Here is a 16,109-nt window from a genome sequence, read left to right on the forward strand (position 1 = left end):
TGCTCCAGTGGGTGGGACCTGAAGAAGGATCTTTTTTTCCGAATTCTCCAACCAGTCTGCTTCTCTTACAGCCCCATTTTTAATCTCTTGACTGGTATTAAGATGAAGCCAAAATTTTTTGCTAACTTCTGCTTATATGAACATATGCACATACAAACTCATTAATGAACCTATGGGGACGCAGCAACTCAGATGCTGAAATGATTTGGACTTATACAGAACCTTGCAGACTATTGATAGAAACCAAATATACCGTGTCCTCAGAGACATGGAGTAAAATAATTTTCATAATCTTTGCAGGGCGTTCCTACAATGCATTGTAGTATTTTCTGAAAATCTAGTATATTTTAAGGCCAAAAAATTTCAGCTTCCCCCTTCCCTAAGTCTAAGACTTTGTTCATTTTCTTCATAGAATGCATAACAAGAGTGAAAGCATCGCCTTCAAAGGCTGAGGGAAACTTTAGATTGTTTTTGTTCTGTGCACCAAAGTAATGATGTAATTCATTATGAAAAAAAATCCCACGTAAAACAGCATAAAAATAGAAGATTGAGTTGACATTATTAAAGCCCTTCATGGCTTTAATGCTTACTTAATTTTGTTGTAAAAATTACCTATTTTTATTTGGAAGATATATTAGGACAGAGTAACACACAGCACTATTTCTATCTTGCTTAGGTAAAGTTAGTGTAAGCTGAAGTATACACAAGTGCTCAAAATATAAATAACATAAATGCAAGAAATTCACATTATGCTCCGGTATTAGACATACTTAGATACAGAATTTCTCCTTCACAAACCACCCCAGCGGCGTCCAACAATAATGCTTTGTAATAGTAATTTGACTGCAATACTGTTTACAGTTCCAGATTAGGTCAAATAGACACAGAAATAATATTAAACTGACACATAAGTTTTATCTTTTTTTTATTAATATTATTTTTTTTTATTGCTTTAATCACATAAATGTACTTGCAGAGTTTAAATGATTCATGAACATAAACGGAACACTTCTGTATTCAGGATGGAAACTGTTTTGTTGTTTGTTGTTGTTGATGTTTTTAATTAATATTATTTAGTTTTACAACAAATAAGGAGCAGAATCTCACTACTAACGTTATTAATCAATCAGTTTAAATCAATTATAAACTAAACTGTTCATGAAACTATTCAGTGACTTCTGTGTGGCAACTAATTATCCTAAAGAATGTTTTCTTCAAACTTGAAAAAGTGTACTATTGGTTTAATCTAACATTAATATTATTCTTTTTGACTGAAAAATATTTATTTTTCTCTGCTGTTTGAACATGTATATGATGGCCAAGTGACTTCAATGTTCTTAGGCATTTGGAAATTCCTCTTTCACCTTCCTGATAAAGGAGAAACCTGAGTCTTTGACTGTACTTTTGAGTTCAGAATAGGACATAAAAAGAAACATCTATTCCACACTCCGAAGCACCAGCATAATAGTGAAGACTAAACTTCTTTTCACCATTACATGCTGAAATTTTTTATTCTTATTTTTAAGAAGATACCTCTCTTCTCCTCTCCGATCCGCTCCTCTCTTTCATATAAGTGCCCTATTCATGTAATGGGCTTTGCAAATTCCATCTCTTCATACTCATGCCCTTCTCTAAATGCAATTGTGCAGTTTCATTATCAGACCACCTTAAAATGCTCATCAGGACTCCCACTACTTCTTCTGCTTTTCTAACAAAATAACTCTTACAAATGTTCCCTAGGTTTTTCCAGTCAAACTGATCCAGAGCTGCTGAAGCTATTTCAATACTGTGTCCTTGCCAGATGGCTTATTCAGACTGAAGTAGAGCAGGGAGTCATCACACCCGATGCTTGACTGGCAGATCTGCAGGTGTGGTGATCTTGGGTGATGCTGTGCAGCTGACATTGGGCTAGTAACAATAAGGTCCTCAGCCAGCACAGCTGGAGCAGGAAGGGTGTGTGTATTCAGTACACTGGTGAATGAACTGAAAAAAGGTAATATTGCAGTTATAGGATTTCTTTATTTACCCTGTGAAGGCTGAGGGAAGACCACAATTTGGGCTACATATTTGAACAACAGTTCTGTCTCTTTGGTTGGATGAATAATAGTGGAAAAATGTTTTCCTAATGCTTGAATTTCTTGGTGAGTAAAGTATCAACATGTCAGTGTGGGAGCTCTGGACAGAAGTATCCTGTGGTGAGGAAGGCTGCCTTACATTGCCTTGTAACCTACGAAGTTATGTAGTTTTCATACACTTTGTCTTTCCTTGGCAATCTAACATATCTACCTTCTAATGGGGAAAACATTATCTTTACTGTGTCTGTAGAGACATTTGGTTTCTCCACACAAGCTGAAAATAAGTACCTTTCCTTAGACACTGGCAGAAAGGTTGAAAGAGGAAAAGAGACTACAGGAGACAGAAGTAATGCGAAAACATTTCATCCACTTCATGGTAAAGAAGACAGTGAGGTGGGAAGGGCTTGAGCTAAAAAGCTTGAGAGCTACCACACCTCTATAGTTCATGTTTAGTTTGGCATCTTGCTCTAAGTGTATAATCTGTTCACTTTAACGTTTTTTATTAGAAAGAGAAGAAACTCAGGGACCTTTGATGTGTAAAGATTTGGCAGTCAGGTTGCAAATGTGATCTCTTTTGGGGACACATCAGTTCCAGCTCTGTTAACTTGAATAGAATTGTTTTCAGTTTTACATTAGGGAAAGAAAGGAAGGAAGGAAGAAAGATGAAGCCCTTGAGTGCAGTAGAAATACTACTACTGCTAATAATAATAATTTGAGAGAGAGAGAATAATTCTATATTAACTGGAAAATATTCGAGCAACCATCATAGTTAAAAATACTAACTGAATGGTTTAAAATCAGTTTGTCAGTCACATCTCATAGTAATATATCACACATGGAGGGTTTTCAGTCTATTTCTTAGTTCAATAGCTTTTCGTTTGTCTAGCTTGTAATATTTTACACTGACCATTTTTCTCAAGAATTGACTGCTTAACCTAAAAGGAATATGGATGTTCGTGTTTGTAAATAAGGAAAGGCTTATTGCAGTCCTGCTGTAACTAAGTAGCAATTTTAGGTCAGGTTGAGGCCAGCAGTGTGGATTCCTGACACCCTCTGGTGGATGGTCTTACTCATAGGTACAGAAAAGATGGAAAAAATTTACACAGTTCGAAGTGTATGACACAGCTGGGCAACATTTCAGAAAATTGATTGGAGGAAGTTCACAAACTAATAATGTTTAAAGGATGCCTTATACCTAACTTTGATAATTTCCTTTAATATCTCCTAAAATGCAAAACTAGACTGTCATATTAGGATGTGTATTGTGTTATACCATGCAAGAATGAAGAGAGACAGAGCGTATAGGTTTGTTTACTATCTTAAGGTAGTTATGAAGTCTAGAAAGACAACATGAAAGGTCAGGCAAAGCATTTTAGTTGTCCATTTATATACATGCTCCATCATTTCATTCCAGACTTTGGCGAGTTAATGAGGCAGGTACAAAAATTGTTCCTCGTTGGAAAATACTGAAGAGTTTTTGAAGCCTTGCTTGATAGTACAAGCTACTCAATGTTGTAAGATTCTTATTTTAGGCATTTCTTTCCAGCAGAAGAATACAGCATGTGTTTCTGAGGGGCTCACAGCAGAAAGCATGTCTTTTGGTCTACTGCTGGAGCTGTTTGCCTATGTTTAATAAGTAGATGAAGTAGCCATCACATGTTCTCCACCCTGAACTTTCTGTCATGGTAGCAGTGCACACTAGCAAACACTTATAACAAAATAATGGAAGTTTCTACTAAATACATTAGCTGAAGAAAATTTTGCAATATATAAAACACCACCAGCAGAGGCTGTCTGTCCCTCCTGAAATCCCAGATGAAAAAAAAACAGTTGCCTGACAGCTGAATACGATGCAAAATTATCTTGTAAATGCCAGCACTATAAAATCACTTCTCATTAGGTTTGGCTGAAAAAATATTTCAAACTAAATGAATTCTTGAACTCAGGCAAAATCTCCCTTGAATTTAAAAATATTCATTTAATTTCTTTCTTATTTCTCTTCATCTAATTATTCCAGCACAGCTTTTAAAAAGTAGTAGCTAAATACATGTGATACCAACCATTTCTGATACAGTAGGACTTGGAAACTTTTTCAAGAAATTATGTTGCTGTGATGACATCTGTCTGTGTTTGTTAGATTATGAATTGAGAAGTTTGGATTTGTTTCAAGGAAGCACTCAAGTTTTTGGCTTCTTCTCCAGATATGTAGACCATGTTGACACATAATGCAATCTCATTTTTGTGTGATCTCTGTGGAGCCATCTACTCCAACCAAACACCTACTCAACAAAGTCATTTATGTTACTGTTGACAGTTTGTTTGCTGTATAGCTTTAACAAGCCTATTACTTATAAGGTCACTGGAAAACAAGCATGGGCCTCAAAGACATTGACATGACTTGGCTGGAGTGTTACTACTCCTCATGCACACATTCATCACAGGAAACGTCTCTTGCAATTCTGTTGGGACTATGTAATGAATTGTATTTCTACAAGCAGCGAATGTTCTTTGATTAATTCTTGAGAAGACTTCTGCTGTCAGTTTTCTTGGATTTATTTGATGCTGTGATGAAAGGGAGATTCCTGAAGTGTAGCTGGTGCCTCCACTTCCTGCCACCTGGCAGAAAGGCAGAGAGAATAACAGCTGTCAGGACATGCAGCTGACTGTCTCCAAACTAGTCATGGGAGACTGGTAGAAATATATCCTAATTTTTTACTTAATAGCAGGGACCTCAAAAACTTTCAGGAAAATTGTATTGCTTTGTACAGTCTATAATAGTTAATTAAACAGTGTCAGGGAGTGTTCTCAGCAACCTGAGTAGCTTGAACTGCCAGAATAGTTCCTGGATCGGCCTTGGGCCAAGACAACAATTTTCACACACCTGGGGGGTGGGTATGGGCCATGAACTATTCCCAAAGGCCATTTTCATGCATCCAGCTTTGTTTGGAGACTTAGAGGGTTTAACGGCATGGAGGCAGTCAAACTCTGCAAGTTAGCACAGGGCTGCGGAAAGGCTCCTGTCTGAATTATTTATCAATATCAATGCTGACAAATGCATTTTGTGGTTGTTAAAGCTGCCTGAACTCACATTTCACATGACTTCAATTTGAAAAATAAAATAAAGTAATTCTTGCAAAGGCAAGGTAATATTCTGGTTAGCAAATTAGAAACAGTTACAAAAACAATACAATAATGTATGTGCACTGTTATGTTTAAGTCTGTAATTAAAAAGAAAGTTTTTCTCTTTTGGCTGATTTTGTGGTTTACCCTTTTCTGTAATCTTAGTGCATACTCATTGCTTGTCATGTTCTCTTTAGATTAAATTACTCTGCTTGCTTTCTGCACCATTCCCAAGGCTGTTTCAGAACTTTAAAAATCATGTCATATGAGAAATATTCTTGTCAATGTAACTAATATTAGGCTTAACATCCCTGGTTTGCATTTTGGCCTTCCTTGAGATCACACATGACATACTAAAGGAATACAGATGACAGACTTAGTAGTTACTGCTGTCATTCTCTACTGCATTTCCAAATACAGCACTAGAAACTGTCTGGTTGAAATAGCAATAGCCTAGTCCCAAACCAGCTGTTTTAAACTATATCTTGTAACCTCTGTGTCCTATTGGTGTAGCCTCCCTTTCTACCTCTCCATAGTCCATGCTCAGGGTTGAAAAATCCCTGTTGATCCAACCCCACTTGCAGGTTTTCATGATCTCCACAGGAGCTGTTGTTGTTCTTTGGACACCGTTCAACTGTTAGCGTATTGCAAAGGTCTTGATCTCCCTGGTATCAGTAGAGAAGGACAAATGGATATCAGCCTACACCTTTTTATTCTGTGTGTGATAAGAATATGAGCATTATTGACAAGAGTCATCTCCACTAGCCTGATCTGATCCAGGCTTGCTTTTTTTGTACTAATGTTTTGATTTTTCTAATCTCTCATATTTTCCTTTTGAGCTAAGGGTGAGTCAGAGGAGGAGAAAATGAAAATGCATTGAAGTTGTGTGCTGAAGTTGTGTTTCCCGATAGGAAAATAAAATAAAGTAGGCAGAAATAAGCCAGGTGTCCTACAATTATCTGTTGAATTCATCAGACTATAAAGTTAAAATGACAGTATCACATAATTCACCTTGAAAAAGTATTCCAGGGTGTCATAACGAAACCTATGTGTGTGGAGTACACCGTACCCTGGATGCCTGAACTTCTATGATACAAAACTAGTCCTAGTTAAAGTTTTTTAGATCATCTTGTGTCTTCAGAGCCAGGTTCTGCATCACAGGGCAGTCAATGTCTCATGTATTTTAGTCACATCCTTTGCAGAGGGTATCCACACCAGATGCAGATCTGATGATACTGTGTTTTTCTTCCCTTGGCAGCTTTCAGCCTGAACAGTGTGGTTGACATATCTATCTCAGTGCCCTAAAACTGTCTTCAACCACAGAGTTTAGCTCTTGGGGATTAACCCAGGAACTGCAGATACAGCCTCAAAGGAATGGAAGCTGGAACTGTAGGTTTCAGCATTAGCTCTTGGTAGAAACATTGAAGTGGTGTTTTTGCTTGTTTGTTTGTATGTTTTTCCCCCACACTTGTATGCAAGTAAGTGCTTAACATTTTCTGTGGTGAATTTTCACATTTGCTTTTGCTATTGTCAAATTTTGTGCTGAGTTTCCTGCCAAAGGAAGCCCCAAGATACATTGAGAGAGGAAACGCTTTGCTGTGCATCCTCTGAGGACCAGGTGTTAGTTACACCATGTTTAAAAAGCCCCAGAACAACATTCAACATTTTTTAAGTCCTTCAGGATCTGCAGCATGCCAGGAACATCTGAGAAAGGATCTGTGCCTCTAGCCCTAGTCTAATGTATCATTACATTGCATGCAGCCACAGGATACTGAGGAATCCCGTTTGTTCCTCTCTATTCAAGGTGTTCCCTACACAAAAGAGAATCCTGGGGAGATGTTTGCTGCTTTACTCAAAACACTCAATCTCTGTTTAGCTGGCAAAAACATGGTGTGCAGGATTTCACCAGGTATGCTTCAATACTGGTAAATCTCCTACTCATTCATCTTATACAGACTGTTGGGCTTACTTGGGCTCTCGAATAACTTAACTGTCAGAAAGATGGGGATCACAGTCTCTTTTCCATATGAGTAGAGTCACAGGTTATAGAGGCATCAGAGGGTCTCTTTATCATTAAAAGGGCCAACAGTTTAATCCCAAATATAAAAGTAATGCCTACAATTTTTGGAAGTTAAGATTTAGCATCTTGAAATGTTATTTCTACAGTATATCCATGATTTGATTTCAGCAAGCACTCTCCAGTACATGTTAGCTTAAAACCCAGACCCACAATTTTTGTGCATCTACAAGTAGAGATTATTAAAAGGACTAAAACTACCATGGAGCAAAGCCATATTTTCTGGTTTGCATCAACAAAAACATTACCACATGCTGCCAACAATCCCACAAACTATTCTGGAGAATGATTGTAAAAGGCATATAATGTTGAGGAAGGAAGACTGCAAAATGGTCCTGAAAACAGGGATAGCCTGGATTGTTCAAAATTGGACCAGTGACAGTGATGCTGTCTGAGCTTTACATTGACCTGCAGCTCTTTTCCTTTCATAGCCCACTCTCCTCAGTACTTATTGTACTTAATTCCCACTCAAAATCTATTTTCTGGGTCATGCTTCTAAGTGCTGTAGTTCTTACAAGCTCATTAGATACCTTAGCAGTTTTAGTGGCCTCTGAAGAATTTAATGTGCATAAGCATCAGCCAGCTTTTCTACATATTGAATGAAGAAGGCAGTAAAATCTACATAGAAAAATTATTCTTTATTTCAATTAATTAAAGAGCATCACTGCTGCTGATTGTGAGGTAAGAAAATGTTATCATGTGTTTTTTTTTGTGTTTTGAAGAGGCATGCCTGCTAAAGAGGAGACAATACATTTTGTAGCCTGAAAAATAAGTCAGAAAAGACTAGAAAAATGTATAGAGAGTTTTATCAATAAAGAGGCTTGGAGAACTTGCTAGATGAACTGCAAAATTGTAAGAGAGTAAAAAAAAAAAAAACTTTTTTTTTTTTTTGATACCCAAATATTTTAATAGAATCTGTTTTTTCTTATTGTTACTGGGTTGGGTATTTTTTTGTTGTTGTTGTTTTTGTTTGTTTGTTTGCTTGTTTTTTCCAGTTTTACCTTTAGTAAAAGCATTAGATCACACCTGAAATAAACAAGACTGAATTTTCATTCTATTGATGATATACTAAAGAAAAATATGTTGACATGTTGAGAAAAATCCTCGGTAGCCTGTTTGCTTTTTGCTGATCATCCAGATGGAATTTGTGAATACAGACATATCCTGCTTCATTTTTATCACGTTTATAATTCACCAGAATTTTCACCAAATTCTTAGCAAATTGCCAGTAGGTGGCAGAATCGGCTTATATATTAAACTGAGCCACACTACTGCTTTTCGCATGGAGAACTGTAACCTTACAGAACAGCAGTGTTTGGGCTATGGTCTATTATGGTCTACTGTGTGGGTCTGGGTGACTGTGTGCCCATTTGTTTTGAAGTTGTTATCTTTTCCATTATATTACTGGAACCTGAAACATGTATGCTAGAGTTTGGTTGTTGGTCTCCCTCTCTCTCTCCCTCCCTTCTTTCAGTCTTTTTCTTGTTGCAAAGTAGAAAGCACCTTGAAAAAGACTGATTTTCTTCGAAGATGACACTGCTAATATCAATGCAAAGTGGTAGTGGGAAACCCACTGGAATTGAGTGAATCTTTAAGGTGTCTTAAATAATTTATTTCTAAAAATTCTGAACAAATAAGCAAATGACAAAAACAGAGACAGATTTCATTAGTAGCAGATACAATAGCCAGTGATACAAAATCAATGTGAGAATGGAAATGCAAGGTGTATGCTTAAACTTCTTGTACTTAGTGTAAGATGGGCTTAAAAACGTGATGGAGAGCAATATCAATCCTCCCCTGCCTTAATATGTAAAAAATCTGTAAGGAAATACCGTTTTGCCCAACTTCTAGCTTTACCTGTAGCTACAATTCCTGTTGGCATGCACTGATTAAATATATTTGTATCATGTCTAGAACCTGATTACTGGAAGCTCTGCCCTGGTAACAAAGGTCCTATTTCAAAAAGGAACATTTGAAAGATTGCTTTGGTTCATTCTACAAGGAGATAAAATTAAAAACTGAAGAAGGCTTTCAAGATTAATTCAAAAATGAGAAATCGAGAAAGTAACTTATCCTGTGGCTTTTAGCCTTGAGGATGAAGTAAAACATGGTATAGAAAGTCCAACTTCATGTTCCTGTTCCATCTGATTTATACTTGGCCTTTGGTTATGCTGGACTGGGTTGATCACACTTTGTTGTGTGCTTGTCTTGTGAAATTCTAGCCTGTTCGTAAGAAACATCAGCTGAAAATGTTATAATTGGCATGTGCCAGTCTCTCAAGTGCTGCTCACTCTAGCACTGATCAAGGCCAATCTATTCCTTGAAAAGATTCACAGTTAAGAACTAAGGAGAGAAATGTCCTCTCTCTGTCTACTTTGTTAATCTCCGAGGTTACCATCTGAACACTGTTGTGTTTTCCTGTTCTAAAGGACAACAGTCTTTTTTACTTGTCATCCCAGAAATTCTGGTTTAAAAATCCAGTGTTTCATGCCATGTAATCTTAGCAGAATTAAGGAGCAAGTTTATTTAATTATTTATTTGAGAGAAAATCTGAAACTGAAAAATTATGATATTTTATGGGAGCTCTTATTTTAGAGGTCTTGAAAAATTGTTTTTCTTTCTTTATATTTACTTTAACTATAGCCTTCTAGACTTGGTAAGGTGCCAAATACAAAGACATTAAAGCCATGAGCTGAGTTGCAAGTTGATGGTTTTCTCTCAAAGTAGAACTGTTTCACCGAGTATTAAGCTGACGTTTATTTAAACCTAATGAGTGAAAATTGCAATATGGTAGGGCTATGAAAAGGCAGGAGGACAGATTATAATCTCATTAAAAAAATAGAAGTGTAAACTATTCCAATACTAAATAAGATCGGAATCTGGCTCTCTATTTTCTATTATGGGTTGAGGGCTAGATCCATCAGGATTTGCATTGTAATACTGAGATTCTGAGCACCTAATTGGGATCATAGTAACATAACGGAAATGAAATATTCCTACAGAATCAGATGATCACCAGTGAATCCCAAACAAACAATATTATGTCACCATGCACAGTAGCTGCATGCCTACCAGACATTTAAGATAGGATATGTATAAAATCCCACCATGCAGAAGCATCCTGAAATCTACATGGGGATGTTTCTGCCTTCTTGGGAATCCCAGTCCTTACATGTTTTACTGTAAATTATGATGTGGTGTAGACAGGCTGCTCTTCTGTTTTACATAATAACTCAGTGTTTGCTGCAGCAGTTGCTTAAAGCAAAATACAGAAATTATATTGGCAGCAGGAAAGAGGACCTGGAGATTTCCCCTGACATATTCTTTGCTTTTTTCTCTCATCTCTTTCTATTGCATTAATAATTTATTTCTTTTCTGTACAGTAACATAAGTTCCCCCAGAGTTGTAAATATAATCTTTATCAGACACAGTTCGCACTTAGCTTGAAGAAGGACTTGTTCTTGGACCTGGGATGTATGATCCCAAATTCCTTTGTATCTGCAGGGGTACTCATACAACACAATGAGAATGCAAAGCACTCATACAAGAGTGCTCTGACTAAAAGGAATTAACAAAGACAAGAATATCTGTCATGGTCAAATGCATTTGCTAGATATGTTCCTGGCTGGGTACCAAACCAAGGTCAACTGTCTAGAAGACAGGCCACCTCTACAGTAATAAATGAAACAATGCTGTGAAATGGCCCGTCAGCTGTGCGGATTGCTAAACTGGTAACACGATCCACAACACAGTTTTGGCTTGTGCCCAAGAAATATCCCCATGCACAGCTCAGAAATGTGAACATTTGAGTGGCCATGCCCAACAGGTAGCCTTCCTACCCCAACAGGTCTTTGGATCCTAAAAAGATTTACTGGCTTCAGATGAGCCATAGGCTACTCTGTGTGGATTTGAGAGTGTCTGGAAATGTTCCTGAGCATATTTAATTCCCTAGCCTAAAGCAAAACATATTTTCTAGCTCCATGCTAGATCTTACCATGAGGTGCATCAGGAGCCTCTCAGAGCCATTAAGTCTGCTGTTGCCCTAGGGATGCACAGCTGTAGGCTGCTGGGGAGCAACATGTCATAAGGTTGTGCTTATGGTGCACTGGCATCTCCACAGTTAACAGCTGAATAGGAATCTTCAGTGCAGTGATTTTTGATTGAGCAGCCTAGGGTTAATTTATCACAGAATCACAGAAACATCTAGGTTGGAAGAGACCTCCAAGATCACCTAGTCCAACCTCTGACCTAACACTAACAAGTCCTCCACTAAACCATATCCCTAAGCTCTACATCTAAACGTCTTTTAAAGACCTCCAGGGATGGTGACTCCACCACTTCCCTGGGCAGCCCATTCCAATGCCTAACAACCCTTTCAGTAAAGAAGTTCTTCCTGATATCCAACCTAAACCTCACCTGGTGCAACTTCAGCCCATTCCCCCTCGTTCTGTCACTAGGCATGCGGGAGAATAGACCAACCCCCACCTCGCTCCAGCCTCCTTTAAGGTACCTGTAGAGTGCGATAAGGTCGCCCCTGAGCTTCCTCTTCTTCAGGCTGAACAATCCCAGCTCCCTCAGCTGCTCCTCATAAGACTTGTTCTCCAGAACCCTCACCAGCTTTGTTGCCCTTCTCTGGACTCTCTCGAGCACCTCCATGTCCTTCTTGCAGCGAGGGGCCCAAAACTGAACACAGTACTCGAGGTGCGGCCTCACCAGAGCCGAGTACAGGGGCACAATCACTTCCCTAGACCTGCTGGCCACACTGTTTCTTATGCAAGCCAGGATGCTGTTGGCCTTCTTGGCCACCTGAGCACACTGCTGGCTCATATTCAGCCGACTATCCACCAATACTCCCAGGTCCTTCTCTTCCAGGCAGCTTTCCAACCACTCATCTCCCAGCCTGTAGCTCTGCTTGGGGTTGTTGCGCCCCAGATGCAGGACCCGGCACTTGGCCTTGTTGAACTTCATACAGTTGACCTCAGCCCATCGGTCCAGCCTATCCAGATCCTCCTGCACAGCCTTCCTACTCTCGAGCAGATCGACACACGCACCTAACTTGGTGTCGTCTGCAAACTTACTGAGGGTGCACTCGATCCCCTCATCCAGATCATTGATAAAGATATTAAAGAGAACTGGCCCCAGTACTGAGCCCTGGGGAACTCCACTAGTGACCGGCCTCCAACTGGATTTGACTCCATTCACCACAACTCTTTGGGCCTGGCTATCCGGCCAGTTTCTAACCCAACAAAGTGTACACCAGTCCAAGCCACAAGCAGCCATTTTCTCGAGGAGAACGCTGTGGGAAATGGTGTCAAAAGCCTTACTGAAGTCAAGGTAGACCACATCCACAACCTTTCCCTCATCCACCAAGCACATCACTTTGTCAAAGAAGGAGATCAGGTTCGTCAAGCAGGACCTGCCTTTCATAAATCCATGTTGATCTGGGCCTGATCGCCTGGTTACCCTGCAAGTGCCGCGTGATGACACTCAAGATAATCTGCTCCATGAGCTTCCCTGGCACTGAGGTCAAACTAAGAGGCCTATAGTTTACCAGGTCTACCTTCCGGCCCTTAAGGCCTTTACTGGGCCTAGCACCCGGAGTTTAGAGTCCTGTTTGGGAGTGAGACTTAGGCAACAGCTGCAACACACAGCAAAACTCAGCCCTGGTTTTCCCTCAGAAAGTCTCCAGCCTTCCTTATCCTTCTGTTTTCCTTAGCAGAGAAGAGAAAGAAAAAACAGGCACTCAGAGTGCAGCTACACATCCATGGGGGGTAAAGCTCTGAAGCCCTTGATTTCCCTGGAGGAAACTTCTTTCATTGTCAGCAGATGGGAAGAGGAAGCTGGGGGTGGGGGCAGACCACTGAGGTCTGCTTTGATGTTGGCCTGCTTGTTTGCTTTCTGCTTCCTGGACCCCCACCCGAGAGGCTGGGCCCATCAACTGTGGAAGAAACACATCAGGATGGCCATCAGCAGCCTGCAGACAAGAAGGCAGCAGATGTTGACAAGACAATAGGAGTGGGTGGCACCAGCATAAGGCAAACCAGGGAAAACCTGAAAGGATGAAACTGGGGAGTGAAGAGATAAAGAACTGTGGTAGGGTGGCAGATGCTTGTGGTGAGGCTGTGATGGCCATTTGAAGGAGGAAGGCATAGGACAGAGACTAACAGGGGCTAGTCTAGCAGGGCCATGGAGTTGTCTGAAAGCTACTCATTTTTAGTCCTGGCAAAGGCCAGGTTCACCTGCTCATAAGTGAGGATATTACATGCCAACAGGATATGGCCTTGCAAGCTTTCAGTCAGCACAAGGCTGGTGGGTGCTTAATAGCATGAATTCAAGAACATGCATGTCAATGTGGTGGGTACCATGTGGGCACCAGCCCACTTTGGCCATGTTTCAGGCAAACCAGAAAACATAACAATATGTTAGGATCTTTGAAAAGTGGCAGAGGGCAGACCAGTAGTCCCTGAAGTATTTTTCAGACCTTTGTATTTTTTTATTCCTTAACGGATTACATTTTATTGTATCTCATAACTGAGAAAAGAGATTTTAACAGCATAACAAAGATAATCACTCATTAACAGGTAAGAAAACAGCTCCCAAATATGGATGTAATCAGGTTATTTACAGATCCACTGGGGTCCTAAACATATGTTCTAACAAAAGAGAATGAAGGTTCCAGAGCTGGAGTTAATCAGTCAGTATGAACTGCTATCAAGTACTTCTTAAAAATGGATATTCAGGTTCATCGAGATGGCACGAAGGATGGAAAACCACAAAAAGTCAGTCTATTTCATAGTAGCAAGAAGACACCCTGGTCTTAATCACTAATTTATGACTTTCCAATAAACACCTGAATGCAATACTTATGTCCTGGCAGACACTTACTGAAAATACTAGACCCACATTTTGAACCAATTTCAGAGCAAGCTATAAATTAAGACAACTTTAACCGTTGCTTTCTGTTTACAGTTAGAGATATTTTCCTCCACAAATGATATATCTGGTCACTCCAGTCATTTGTACCTTTGTTACTCAGCTGGCATAGCCAGTAGTATAAGATAAAGGTAGGCACTAGTATAATAAAGTGTAAGATGAAGTGTAAGGTCATCAAAAAAAAAATATACCCAAATGTTTCCTGCCAGCACTAGTTTCCTAATCACAGTAATGTGCCCTTATTGAGCACCCTTGGAATGACAGCACAGGTTACACCACGCTGAGAGTACAGATGCTATAAGACACTTTGGAACATACCACCTATTTAAGTTGTAGAATCTTGCACATGTATAGCTATAGACAGTAAAACTGGTCTCCTTGGCAAAAAAACAAACAAAAAAACAAAAAAAAACATTCAATACATGCAGTTTGACAGGCAACATATAGAGTGGTCCTTTTTAGTATATGTTCTGGTAGATTGATGACATTCTGAGATGGTGTGTGTCTTTAGACTGCGTACTTTACAGATGAAGGGAGAAAACATTCCTTTTTGATGTGGATGCTGGAATAAGCCCTGATGACAATATTACTTGTAGTCAGAGTTACACTGTCACCAGCCCATGATCTCTTATTCAGGGAAGTGAAACAGCTGTTTGTTCTCGCAAGGCAGTTATTCCAGGCAGCAGGGCTGAAAGCTTTAAGCAAGAGCACAGTCATGGTCAGGGAGGCTTAAATGCCATCAAGGATGTCTAGGTGGCCATTTGATCTCATCCCTCATATTTACACAGAAGAGAGGCCAATAAGTTAGGCTTCCAAACCGGTTATTCAAAATATACTCTGGACAACAGACAAAGCCATACACAAAGGTTCCTGCCAAACACCTTTCATGCTACGTACATTAGCATACATGTGCTAGGGTTGTCTGTACGCTTCCAAAGCAGCTCCAATATTATGTGCACAGAAGGTGAGGGAATAAATGGCTGTACATCCCACCACTGTTAGCACAGCTTGGGCGGGTCTAGCTACACCTACCATAGCAACTCTCAGTGAGAATGTGGCTAAATTAATCTGCCAAGGACATCTTCTGTAGTGTCTAGTCTCTGGGAACTCTCAGGCTTATGCTTGTAGATGGGGTTTAATAGCATACAGATGTTTCTGCTATGCAATTTATGCAGTACCTTGCCATTTGTATCAAATTTTCTTCAGCTGCTTCAAGAGAACTTTTTTCTTACCCATCTTTAAAACACCCTTCTCACTATTGCTCTCTCAGGGATATGCACATGCAGACAAACAACACTTGTCAAGCCTCTGTGTACCTGCCCTGTCTGCTATCAGAGATCCTGTCTTGACTGCAGGCAAAAGATATGATGAACAGTGTGTCTTTGGAAAGGCTTCCTGTCTTTAGAGTAGAAAAAGCTCAGTTTTGACTCCATCAGAAAGAGGGAATCTTTATGCATCTTATGTCAGAAATTCACCAGAAGGTGTATTGCATGTCTGGTACCTGAAATACAGAAATTAAGTGGCTGCATTACTCAAAACATTGCAAGAAGACTTAACTATAGTCATGAAATCATAGCTACTTCTGCAACATGAAAATCACTTTTCTCAAAAGGTAAATGAGACAGAGAACACCAGAGGGCACTGTCTAATTTTGTTATAATATCTGGTTGCAAAGTCATGTCAAAACAGGGAGTTATCTGTGGTATTCATTCTGTTTCCTTTTTTGGTGTCTCCAAGCTTCTTAGAGTGAGCTTGTCTACTTTTACAGAGAAATAACATTAAATGGCTATTTTGCCCTGCATACAATTTAACATTGTAATAATTAATGACGTGTAGTATTAGGCATTAGGACAAGTCAGATCAAAACTGAAGGTCCAGGCTATTCATCACACTGCAGGCATCTG

The sequence above is a fragment of the Anser cygnoides genome, chromosome 3 (assembly GCF_040182565.1).
Source record: "Anser cygnoides isolate HZ-2024a breed goose chromosome 3, Taihu_goose_T2T_genome, whole genome shotgun sequence".
NCBI classification, from domain to species: domain Eukaryota; kingdom Metazoa; phylum Chordata; class Aves; order Anseriformes; family Anatidae; genus Anser; species Anser cygnoides.